This window comes from Chroicocephalus ridibundus, chromosome 20 (genome assembly GCF_963924245.1).
Source record: "Chroicocephalus ridibundus chromosome 20, bChrRid1.1, whole genome shotgun sequence".
Classification (NCBI taxonomy): domain Eukaryota; kingdom Metazoa; phylum Chordata; class Aves; order Charadriiformes; family Laridae; genus Chroicocephalus; species Chroicocephalus ridibundus.
Window position 1 is genome coordinate 4,352,938 of NC_086303.1, and position 12,572 is coordinate 4,365,509.

At 62.1% G+C, this 12,572-nt stretch overlaps 1 protein-coding gene across 1 annotated transcript in view; it reads left to right on the top strand.

Annotated features, from left to right (window-relative positions):
* The first annotated feature begins 4,364 nt into the window (after positions 1-4,364).
* The window catches only part of ATP2B4 (ATPase plasma membrane Ca2+ transporting 4), a 53,275-nt gene continuing 45,067 nt past the window's right edge, over positions 4,365-12,572 (top strand). Inside the window, exon 1 of the mRNA XM_063356844.1 lies at positions 4,365-4,439. The gene's annotated coding sequence lies outside the window, so the exon portion shown is untranslated. The remainder of the gene's footprint in view (positions 4,440-12,572) is intronic.

The window sequence follows — 12,572 nt, forward strand, 5'->3', positions numbered from 1 at the left end:
CCTGCCCAGGGCAGGGGGTGGCACTGGGTGGGCTTTAAGGTCCCTTCTAACCTGAACCATTCTGTCATTCTGTAAGAGACAGAAAATAACCCCACAAACTACTTTTGCACCGGCCCCGCACGGCTGTGGGCATCACCTGGAGCATCTCAGCCAGCCCTGCCTCCCCGCCGGCTCCCTGCGGTCCCCCCTGCCCTGTCCCACGGGAGGGGACCTCGGAGCAGCGGGACCCCCCGTCAGCCCCTGGCCTTTCCAACAAAGCCTCTCCTGCTGCAGCGATCGGGGGTTTATTTATTTATCCCCGAGCACTGAGAGGCGAATCGCTGGCGCTCTCCCTCCCTATATTTAGCCCTTGAATGGAGAGAGATTTTACAGACGCCCGACTCTGCCTTTTGCTTAAGAGTCAGTCAGTGTTTCCATTAGAAACCCTGGGGGTCCAATCCTGCTCTCTGCTCTCCGGCACCATGACAAAAACCTTCCCTGTTGATTCCAGCGGAGCGACGCTGGATTTATTACCCGCGGGGATGAGATCAGGATCTGGCCCTGGGTTTTGATGGGTTTGTAACTTGGCTGATACAACTTGGCTGATTCAATTCATTTTGGGCTTAAACTCCACCTACAAGTTCCCAGCCTGGGAGACATTAAAGGCAAATTATTACAAAGTTTCATACTGGTTTTAAAGGGAAATCATCAGTTAAGCCTGATTTTAACAGAAGAACCTAGTGGTCTGAGCTTTTTCTATTTCGGGGTTATTTATTTTATGTTGCTGCTGGTCTCTTTGAGGCCAGACGCTGCTGCGGCCAGGGACTGCTGTCGGCTTTGCTTACGGAGCACGCGGCAGAAAAGCACTTGGAAAAGAAAAGAGGTACCAAACTATGGATAACAGCTGAGGGTCCCATCACAGCGGGGGCCCCCACAGGGTTTAGGTCCCTGATCGTGGGCTCTGATGCTGCTGGTCACCGTGGGAGTCTTTGCTTCTTTTCCGAAGCCAGCTGAAAGATGCTCCCTGGGCACAGATGGGGCTCCTGCACCTCTCCTGGCACTGCCCTGCCTGCATGTAAGGGACATCGAGGGACAAGTGTTGGCAAAGAGGGGACATGAGTGAGGAGCACCGGTCCGTGCGTCCCTCCCGTGGCCTTTCCTGGCCACATCCCGGCCCTGAAGGCTGATGCAGTCCCTGCAGCCGCGGGGCTGGCCCCGCACACGTGGTCGGAGCTGGTTCTGGGCGAACATAAGGGAAGAAATGACCATCCAGGCGTCACCCAAGGCGAACGAGGAGGCCAAGCACAAAGCAGCAGGGCGGCCCCGCGGAGACTTGCCAGCGGGATCCAACGTCTCCCTCGGAGCTGGCCTGTGAGCGGCTGCCAAGAGCCAAACGAGAAGCAGCCTGTCCCCACTGCCACCCCCGCGGCTGCACAGCCGGAGCCCCGGCTCATCCTTGGGAGGTCCCTTCCTGCGGATCGGGGCCGGCAGTATGGGAGACAAGCGGGGAGCTTTGCAGGCTCAAGGCTCCCTTCTCTTCTGGGTGCATCATCAGAGCATCATCATCTGTCCCCCCCAGCAGAAGAGATTGGGAACAACCCCCGTCACCAGGGATGGCAAAACCTGGCGTCTCCCACCAGCAGGACGGGAGAGGAGGTGTCCCTGTGACAAACGGGATGGAGCAGGAGGGCTGGCACTGGCAAGCAGAGCAGAGGCACGATCCTGGGAAGCGGGGGGCACTTGAAGGCACCTTCAGGGCAGGTTTAGATCAGCGCCAGCCACCCCAAAATACTCCACGAAGGAGCTTTTCCCTTGCCCTGCCCCACTTTGCTGGGGTGCGTGGGGCCATGTTGATGGGAGCAGGGTCCGGCAGAGCCAGGCTTTCGGCTTTTCCTTCATGTGCTTTTCCTTAAATGTAAAATAGAAGGGGCTTTCAGCCTCAGTGTTTATGGTTGCTCTCGCTGTAATGGAAACACACCAGGCAGGAGCTGCTAAGTACCAGCTCTCTAATTGCAGGCTGCCACTGGATGGGAAGCACATTTTTCGAACGGATTTTTGGCTAGTTCCTTCACCGGCAAGTGCCCGGGCTGTAAAAATCTGCTTTTCCCCATTTCAGCTGAAGTTCCAAGGAGGCTGCAAATTCTCGGCATTTCTGAGAACCGAATTACCCTGTTAACACCAGGTTCCCCGAGGCAGGAAGGCCGATTTCCTTTCAGGAGTCCAAATCCAGATGGTCAGAGATTCCTTCCAAGCTCAGAAAACCTGTTTTAAAAGGCCATTATGTCTCAATAGCAGTTTTGCATCCCAGCCCACTGAAAGCACTGTCTGCCGTCTGCACCACCATCTATGTTTCAAGCTGTTCGGCAGTCACCTAAACCCGATGTGGTCGGTGCCGTCTGCTCTTTATTTTGGTGGAGGGAGAGCTGAGCACCAACTAAAAGCCGCGTGTTTATTCCCGCTTTCTGTAGTGACTGAGCCAAGCAATGGAAGATGCCCGAGCTGGCTTTCTGAGGTACGAGGTTTGCTCTTGTCACGAGAGTCTCCAGCCCTGGAGTCTTTTAGGTTAAGAAGGAATAACCCCATGAAAATGCCAGAGGACCCCACCACTGAAGATGAGCAAGGAGTGACGGTCCCCAGGCCCTTTTCCTTTCCTCTGCTGCGAAGCAGAGGAGCAGGTTGGTGCCTTCTGTGCTGCAAACCACTGAGAGGACGCAGAGATTTTAGTACGTCCGACACCGGCAGCTCTGAAGTCATTCCCGTTGACTTCAAATAACTGTCCGCGCACCAAAACTGCACAGCAAACATCTCACCCGAGCGGGCAGGTCTTCTCCCTGCGAGCCGAACGGAGGCGATTTTACCAACACACGTTTTGGATAGCTTTGGAGAGCGATCCTGGGGAGGAATTCCCCCGGCAAAGGGCCCAAAATGTTTGCTGGGGGCTCCGCTGCAGGGCTGGGCTCTCCCAGCATAACCCACCTCCCGCAGCACCACCGGTTGCCCTGGCACTGCCCAGGAATGGGAAATTATTGAGGTGCAGGCCCTCAAGGAGGCGGAGGGGGGGAACGTTGCGAGCACTAATTAGGGCTTGTGCGTGCACAGATGTTCCACTGGTTTAACTTGAACCGGGTTGCGTGCCCAAACGTGGGGCTGCAGACGGGATTAACGCTGATTTAAGGTTGCCTACACCCGGCGTCGCTGCGCCGATGCCGCGCTGCGCTTTCAGCACAACCGCGGTGTTTCACACACTTCGGCGCCTTTCGATGAAGATTTTTCTCCCGGTTGCTTCTAAAAAAAAAGGGTCGGCTCTGCCCGGGGGAAGGGGCAGTTATTTACGCCGGGTGCGTGTCCCCCTCCCAGGCGATGCTGTCGCCCCAGGGGACAGTCGCTCTCAGGGGATGCCAGAGGGCTGTGCCCCACCGTTTGCAGGGCTGGGCGCACCCCAACGGGTGATCAACGACAGTGCCCATGAGGAACCCCAAAACCACAGTGCCCGTGAGGAACCCCGAAACCGTAGTGCCCGTGAGGAACCCCAATTTTGCCACAGTTCACAGTGCTCCGGAGATCTGCCTTCCCCACAGCTGGAGTGGGGAGGGCTTTGGGCAGGAGGACACCCCCACTTCTTGGCTTTGGGCAGGAGGACACCCCCACTTCTTGGGGTACCCATGCTGCCCTGGCTGGGGGTCCATGCTGCTTGGGGGTGCGAGCACCTCGCTGCCATGGGGAGGGTCCCACACTGGCTGAGGGGCGCATGTCCTGCCCAGGGGGTCCCCACACGGGGGGGTCCCCATATGCTGTCTGGGGGTGCATACAAAGTCCTGCTCAGGGGGTCCCCCACACTGCCTGGCGGGGGGGCACACAGTGCTGCCAGGGGGGTCCCTGGGCTTCCCCATACTGCCCAGGGGTGCACACGTGGTGCTGCCGGGGGACGAGGGGGGGGGATGTCGGCATAGTGCCTGGGGGTGCACACACCGCCCTGCCTGGGGGGTCCCCACACGGCCTGGGGGTGCACAGACCGCCCTTCCCGGGGCGGGGGGGAGGGGTCCCCACACTACCCGGGGATACACGCACGGTTCTGCCCGGGGTGGGGGGGTCCCACACCACCTAGGGGTGCACACACTGCCCTTCCCGAGGGGTCCCCACGCTCCCCGGGGGTGCTCGCACGGTGCTGCCCGAGGGGTGGTGGTGGGGGGGGTGTTGTACGGACCCCGCCCGTCGCCTCCCGTCCCCCTTAAGCAGCCGACGGGGCGGGCCGCCACCTTAAGAGAGCCCCTCCCCCGGCGGGCTGGGGCGAGCCCTCCTCGGCTCGGCTCGGCTCGCCACGGCACGGGTTGCCATGACAAGCATTTTCTCCCGCTAGCTCCGGGACCGCTCCTCCGCCACCACCGCCCCCCCCCCCCCCCCCATCCCATGGCCAGCCGTAGGGGCTTCATCGCCAGCCGGGCGCCGTGGGGGCTGAGCCGGTGAGTGTTTTGTTGGGGGGGGGGGCAGGAGTAGGGTGGGGGTCCCATGGGTGCTTCTCGGTGGTTGTTTTTTTTTTTTTTTGGGGGGGGGGGGGGGTGAGCGAAAGCACCGCGCCCACCGCCCCACCCGACGCGGGGGGGGCCCCCCCCGCGTCGGGTGGGGCGGTGGGCGCGGTGCTTTCGCCCACCCCAGTCCCTCCCAGTATGGAACCCTGCGTGCACTGGGGTGGCTGCACCCAGGTGCAGCAGGTGGGATGGGGTGTGTGTGTGTGTGGGGGGGGTGCTTGGCGTGGCGGCTCCCCCCCCCCCCCCCCGCTATCCCAGGGCTGCCGGGTGGATCCCTGGCGGGGGCGGGGGGCGGGATGGTGGGATGCCTGCCGTCCCCCTGCTTTTGGGGGCTGCGAGGCGTGAAGTTCCCCCCCCCCACACACACACTTCCCGGCATCTGGGGGGCGCGACGGGGGTGCGACACCCATTCCGGTCGTATCCTGCAACTTGTTGCCTGCCCTTGATTGGGGGGGGGGGGGGTTGGGGGTCCCCCGTGTTATTGGGGGGCAGCGTGTTGTGGCGTTGCAGATAGGGGGGTTGGGGGGCAGGATGCAGCCGCCGTGGGTCGGGCTCTGGTGCCTCCATCCATCCCAGGCCACGCTGCAGCTTGGCACTGGTGCCGGAGGGAAGGGCAGAGGCAGCGCAGGCTGGGGGGGGGTGGGTGGGGGGGCGCTAAGGAGGGGGAGCGCCTTGCGGCAGCCCAAGGACAGAGCGGGGAAGGTGCTGCGTGGGTGGCTTTCCCCATCCGTGGGGCGGGGGGGGGGGATGTGTGTGTGTGTGTGCTGCTCCCTGACTGGAGTGGGGTGACCCGGGGCGTGGGGGCCGGATCCCGACGCAGGGGTGGGATGGAGGGGTGGGATGGCAGAGCCGCCCGGGGTTTGGCCAGGCACGTCCCCCGTCCCGTCCCCCCCCGCCTTTCCTGTCTGCACCAATCCAGCCGAACAAATTTCACAGCGGAAAACAGGAGTGGTGGTGGTGGGGGAAATAATTAAAAAAAAAAAAAAAATAAGGAAGAAGAAAACCAGAGAGGCTCTGGCCCACATGGCCAGCAGGCAGGAGCTTCTTCCGCCTCCTGCCTCTGCCTCCAGCGCCCTGCCCGCATCCCAGCCCTGCCCGCACCCCGCGTCCGGAGCATCCACCCAGGGACCGGGGTCTTGCCCGGGACGAGCCCCCCGCCGTGGGGGGGGTGGGGGTGTGGGGGTGTGTATGTATGTGGAGCTGGGTGGTCCCTCCCTGTTTGGCCGGAGGCAAGTGGAGATCTTGCGAGGGGAGGGAGCGGAGGAGGGACAATAGGTTATTGTGCTCTTATCTCTGGAGACCTGAGGTTGGGTGGGGGTTTGGATTGCGAATCTCAAACCAGTGCAGCCTGTTCCTGCCCGTCCGCGGGCAGCGCGGCCGGCACCCAGCGAACTGGGCTGGAGGTGAGTGCTCAGAGCTACCCATGGGGGTGTGCAGAGCTGTCCTGGGGTTGGGGGGCACCCTTCTGCGCCCCCCACCCCAAATGGGCACCATGTTTCTGCTGTTGGCTGCTCCGGCAGGCAGGGTCTGCGCCTCTGCCTGGCTCCAGACAGTGCCCTCAATCTTTCGCTTCCTTGAGCGCTGAAATGCACCTGAATTATTTAATCATGAGCGAGAGAAGCTGACGCCCCCGCGTTCCGCCAACCCCACCCCGCAGCGGCGTGGGGTTCCTGTCCTGGCTCCACCGGTGTCCTGCGGGCTGTCCCCTCGGATCACCCTCCATAGGAAATGCCACCTGTCCCCTGGGGATGGCGTGGGCTGGGCGGTGGGGTCAGGGCTGGCTGCAGGTGGAGAGTTGTCCTAGGCTGAATGGAGGGGGCTGGGTGGTCTTGGAGGTCTCCCAAAAGCTACGTGCCCTGTGATCCCCCAAAGCAGTTGACCCGGATATGCGGGTTTTCTGCCCTATGCCAAGGGGGTGCCCGTGCTGGGAGGGTGCAAATGGAGCTGGGAAACACCCAGGGCAGCAGGGCAGAGCTTCCCCATACCTCCTGCTTCCCGGCCCCTCGGGGTGCAGTCTCCATCCCCGTCCCGCCCTGGCCGGTGGTGGGGCCGTGGGTGCTGCCCTCGTGCAAGGGGACGTGCGGGGACGTCTGCAGAGCCTTGGCTCCTTCCCCGCAGGAAAGGAGAGGAGCTGGCTGGCGCTGGGGAGGTGGTGCAAGCGCTGCAGGTAGAGGCTTGAGAGGGTGAAGAAGGGTGGTGTTGGGTGGTTGGTTGGTTGGGTTGTTGGTTGTTTTTTTTTTTTTTTTTTTTTCCGGTTGAGATGGTGACGGAGGGAATTCCCTGCGCTGCTGGCTCTCGTGTGCCGTGGGTCCGGCTCTCGCAGCGCTCTGCGTGCGGATGATCTCTTGCCGTGTGTCGCTGCCGGCTGGAGCATCACCGAGCCTTGCGCCTGAGGAGCTGAGACCTCGAAAAGCTGGGACCCGCCGTGCTGGAGCCCCCCGGGGCAGAGGACGGGGCAGGGAGGGGTGAGCCGTCGGGTGGCACAGGTCCTGGGGCAGGGTGAGTAAGAGCAGGGAGGGACTGCTGCTCTTCTCCGCTATTGTTTTGCAGTAGAAAGCGCCGGGGTGGAGCTGTGCCTGGAGTTCCCCCTCTTCCCCGAGGCCTTCCCCGGCTGCCTGCGCTGGGAGATGAGCCTGCTTCTTCCCCACCCGCACCTCGCAGGGGCTGCGTGTGCTCTTCACGCTCACTGCTTCTCTCTTGGGTTGTGGTTTTTTCCCATCTTTCCGTTTGGTTTTTTTGGGGGTTTTTTGTTGTTTTTTTTTTTTTTTTTTTCCTTTCTGCTAGGCCACGAGCGGAGTTTGCCCGCAGTGGTCGCATACGCCTGTTGCAGCGGTGCTGGCAGGAGCCGGTGGGGGCTTTGCGGGGGGACATGAGGAGCCCGGCGCTGAGCTGCAGCTCTGCAGCAGGGACCTGCTGCCGATGCCTCTGTGCTGCTGCTGCTCCCCGTATCCGCTGCTCCCCGCAGCAGAGCCCGGGGAAGGGCTGGCCCCTGCTCTGGCTTCCTCCTCGCCCGGGGCCCCTCCCTGCCGGGGAACGCTGCACCGCGCTTGGCAAATCACCGCTGCTCTCTGGGTGCCGGAGGAAAAGCCCGGGTTAAGCCCCCGGCGAGGTGTGGGGTGGGGACACCGCTTTGCTCCGGGTGCTGCTGTGCCAGAGATGCGCTGGCTGCAGCAGGGAGCAGGCTCTGGGAGCGGGAGCCCGGGGAGGGATGCAGCGGTGGTGCTCGGTGTGACCATGGCAATGGGATGCAGATCTTTAGATGGGGGGGGTGGCCACTGCAGCGCAAAGAGGTGCTACCTCCTCTGGTGTTCCCCAACTCCTGCGTCTCGTTGGGGACTTTTGGGAGTGGATCCAGGCAGGGTGAGGGATGCTGGCCGATGCCTGTTGGCTACCTGGAGCCTTCCTGGGTGGGATGGATGGAGGCAGCGATGTCCTTTCTATTGTACAGGTGGAGAACCAGTGTGTGAAAGAGGAAATAAATTGGTCTGGGTGAGCTGGGAATTTGAACCCATCCCTCTCGCCCTCGTGCTGGGTCCGGGTGGGAGTAAGGACCCGTCCTGTGGTGCTGGTGATGGAGATGCTCTTAGGGGGAAGCAGCTTTCCTGGGGAGAGGGTGGTGCACCTCTCCCCGGCCTCCCTGCTCTCAAAATCAGGGTATCAAAGGCCTCCTGCAATGAGCAGTGACCGGCTAGAGGAGGGGGACAGGCAGGTGACAGTACCCTGCCCCTCTCTGCCCAGTGGTGGCCAGCCCAGAGCTCCCTGCTGGGTTTCCCAGTAACACTGGGATTGGGGGTCATGTCTTGGGGTGCGGGTCCAGCCTTGGGGTCCCTCAGTGCAGCCGGAGCCACGTTCCCTGCCACCTCCTGCCAGCGCTTTCTGAGGCCAAACTAATGAAACGTCTGACTTTGATGTTTTAATTAGTTGCTTTTGGCTTTAATGCAGAGGGATAATAGAGTTTCCACGGACTTATAAAACCTGCCCCTCTATTTGTTCATTAGAAAAAGGAAAGGGGGGGGAAAAAAAAAAAAGTCAGGCTAACTCTGGGTAGAGAAAGGAAGAAAGCAAATGCTTGAGACATGCGGAGCACATGACAACCTGCTGGTGTGTCACCCACCTAGATGGTGACTCTTTTAAAGCACTAATTAAGCAACTTAGATCCTCCGAGAGCTCTCTGTGAGTAACAGATGAGTTTGGTGTCCTCCTGCGTCTGTGAGCTTCTGGGAGGGGTCTTGGGTTGAAACGTGGGAAGCTGATGTGCAGTCACGTGCCCCTGGGGGGAGGTCAGGAATCGGGGACGGGGGGGGGGGTCCGGACCAGGAGCATCCCTCTGCCCACATCTCCTTGGTGGCACAGCGAGGGGCTGGTCCTGCTCTTGCAAGCATGGACAGGCCACCGCTGCCCTGGGAGATGGAGAGGGACGTGGGGACCCTGGTGCGGGCATGGGGTGGGATGCCGAGTGCTCCTGTGCTGGCTTCCAGGGCCGCCTGTGCTTCTGCATCGTGGCATCGAGTCCTAAACGCCGTACGGACCGGGAGGGGCCAGGCTGGGGAAGGGGCACTGCGCAGCTGTGACACCAGCCCTGCATACGGTTCTCAGCCAAAATCCTGCGGCTAACTGGCTCCGGAGCAAGGGAAAGGGCATGGGAAGGCTCGTCCCGTCGGGCAGTGCCAAGGGCTGGCTCAGGAGAGCTCAAAATCTCAGCAAACCTGTCCCTCCCCACAGCACGAGGGGCTGTGGTGAGCCCATGGGGACACACCGGTCCCTTAACGCAGGGAGTGGGGCAGTCCCCTGTCCCCCCCGCCCACCGCGGGGACCCAAGCTGGGACACGCCGGGTCTCCGGTGTGGGGAATCCTCGCCAGGGCGGCAGAAGCCAAGTCGAAGGCTTGGCCAGTTGTCCGTGTTTTATGCTGACGGGGAAACTTTTCCTTCTACGCTTCCATGGCAGGGATGAGTCGGCAGCTGGGCTGAGCCGAGGCGCCCACAGCCAAAAGGAGCTGAGCACTGCTGGGATTGTTGGGGACAAGTCTTCTTTTCCCCCCCTTTTTTTTCTTTTATTTTATGTGGTACCGCTGTATTTTCCCCCCCCGTTAGAGCAGCCGGGGTCTGCGGGGAGCAGCGAGCTGCTGGTGTGCCTGGGCAGAGTGCGGCGCGTAGGAGTCCCTACCCGGAAGAGTTTGTCCGGCGGGGACGGGGAGGGAGGAATCCGATCCCTCCTTTTCCCAGGCTGGGATCCCAGCGCGCTTCGCTTCCCGCGGCCCCCGGCCGGCTCCCGAGCCCCCTGCGTGGGTCTGGCCTCCCGCTCCGTCCCGGCTGGCAGGGGAGGGGACCACGCCACCCATCCTGCGACTCCTCCACGGCCGCTGACATCTCCTCTTTGTCTCAGGCACAGAAAGGTCAGCCCTGCCGAACTCCCCGCGGTCCGTTAAGCAGCCGTAAATATGCCGGGGCCACGGCAGCCGCCAGCTCCTGGGCTGATCCCAGCATCCTCCTCCTCCCTGGGCAGAGGAAGGATTGGTGCCAGGGAATGGACTGGGCTGGTCGGTGATGCCAGCTGGGGGCTGAATCCACTGCCGCAGAGCCTGGGGGGCGGTGGGGTGGGCTGAGGCCTGAGGCACTCGCTTCAGCAGTGGCAGTGGTAAAAGCGGCACGCCCCGTGCCAAGGGCAAGAGCCGGCAGGGCTGCTCGCGGGCTCCTGCCTTCCCCAGGCTAAAAATAAGCCTCCAGCCCTCACGGTGCTGCCGCTGCTCCTGCCGGGGGGGCCGGGGGTGGGTGGGGGGCTGCAGGGGACCAGGGGGAGCTCAGCCCCGCGCTGCGGTGGCAGGGCCTGCCCGGGAGGTGACGTGACCTTTGCTCTTTGAGCATCGGATCCAGTGATCAGATTTGCAAGGTCCGGGCTCAGATTTCGGACAGAAGGTGTCTGATTTTTCAACCCGCTTTCCCAGGATGCTAATTAAGGACCCTGCTGCGGCAGCTAGAGCTTTACTGTCCCTTCTCCACCCCTCGCTTTCCCCGGGAGGTGCCGATGGCCCCGGCCAGCCCCATGGCATGCCCTCGCCTTTTCTTGCCTTCTTTTTTCCTGCTTGGAAATGCTGATGCTTTGTCTCTCCCTGCTTCAGCCCTCCCGGAGGCTTTGTGGCACGGCATCGCCGCGCTCCGGCTCTTCATCTCTCTTCCCACCTTCTCACCAGCTACTTCAAAGCAACCCCGGGTTGCCGGAGCACTTGGCAGATCTCAAGCTGCTTTTTAACTGGAGATGGGGGAAGCTATTTCCTCGCTCGTGCCATCTCGCAGGCTGTCACGGGCAGCAAAGGGACATGAGGACGAGTGAGAAGATGGCTCGGTCCTCGAGCATCTTCCCATCTCATCCCCGTTACGTCCCCCAGCTTCATCGTTGGCTCTGCGGGCTGAGCCGGGCTGTACCCTGGGGGTAGGAGGAAGGATGGCTCCAGGCGTGATCTGCTGGCCACGAAATTCAGGGCAGGGTGTCTCCTTTGCTGCGTGAGGCTCCCGGCTCAGCGTGGCACCTCTACAGCCTGCTTGCCGGTCCCGTGTGCCGGCAGAGCCGCCTCGGTGCCGGCTGCGTACAAAACCATTCCGTGACACATCGCTGCAGCTGTGCTGAGCTTCCTCGGGCTTCCCAGCTCCAGAGGGCCTTTCTGCCGGCGCCGGGCTCTCCCGTGGGCACGTGGCTGTGCCGGGAACACAGATCTGGCATGGCATCCGTGATGGGGACAGCCTGGGGGGGTGACCCGGGCTGGGAGGGAGCTCGTGCTCCAGCGTGAACCCGAGTTAAATATTATTCCTGCCTCCGGAGCAGGGAGGCTGGTGCAAGGAGGGGGGGGATTGGTGCAAAGAGGGGGATTGCAGGGAAAGGAGGGCAGGCTGGATTTGCGGCTTGGCGATGCCGGTGGTGGGTAAAGCCAGGCTGACGATGCCCGAGCCGCCGGTGGGATGGGCTGCTGGGCTTGAATTGTACCTCGCCAGGGCCGCATCGCTTGCGACAGTCCCGCTGCTAGAGAAGGCGAGGAAAGCTGGAACAAGCCGCCTCTTAGGCATTACTCAGTGCAGGGGATTTATCCCGTGTGCGGGCAGAGCTGGCAGAGAAGCCTGACTGCGTTTGCCTGGGGACGCTGGGGGAAGCGGGGGGTGAATCAGCCGCAGGGAGCCGGGAGCAGAGACTTGGCTTGGCTGTGGAGAAGCTGGGAGCAGGGCTCATCTTTCCTGGGTGTCCTGGTGCGGACGTGGCCGTGAGTCACCACATCCTGCTCGGGGAAAGTGCGGGGGGACCCAAAACTTGCGTCGCAGCAGCTGTGCAGGGCGCCGGTGGCCCCAGGGATGGGTCCCGTTCCCCCGTGGGAGCAGGGCTGTGCTCATCGCCCGAGGATGCGTCTGGAGCCGGGGGGGACCCTTCCCGTAGCCAGAAACCCCCGTGTCCCGGCTGGAGCTGTGAAAGTGTGAAGCTCCTCGGCCTGTATTTTCCAGTGTGACTAGTGCTGGCTATTTTTAGTTGTCCAAATTAAGCTCGCCTAAATGATGTCTTTTGAGGTTTATTTGAGGGAGGAGGCCTGAAGTGGTGTTATTTCCCAAGTGACGAATTGCTCTTACATCTGACCCTGAATGGACTGTCTAAAAAAGAAGGGAAGGACCAAAGCAGCTGACTGTGTGTTTGGGCAGCGTTTCCTCCCCGGAGAGCTGCCGGGCACCCGGAGGTGTTTCCCGAAGAAGCAGGCGATCTCCTGGGAGGAGGAGGAAAGCAAGCAGCCAAGACCCGCTCACCTCCCCGTGGGGAAAAAAAACAACACCCAGCTGTATAACCTCATCCCACTACCTGCTTCGGCATCCCCGAGGATACGCTGTGCCCCCGGGAGCCGGCCTTGCGAACGCCCGGCTGCTCCGCGGAGTATTAAATCCGCGGGCGGCTCTTCCCAGGGGCAGCTTGAATTACTCGGCGGGTGCTGGGTGCCAAGCGCAGCCGATGGCGGCTCCGGGAGGAGACGGCAGCTTTGCCGGCTGGAGGAGGAGGAGGCTGGAGCCATGAGTCAGGGTGCTGAGGTGTTGCTCTGTAG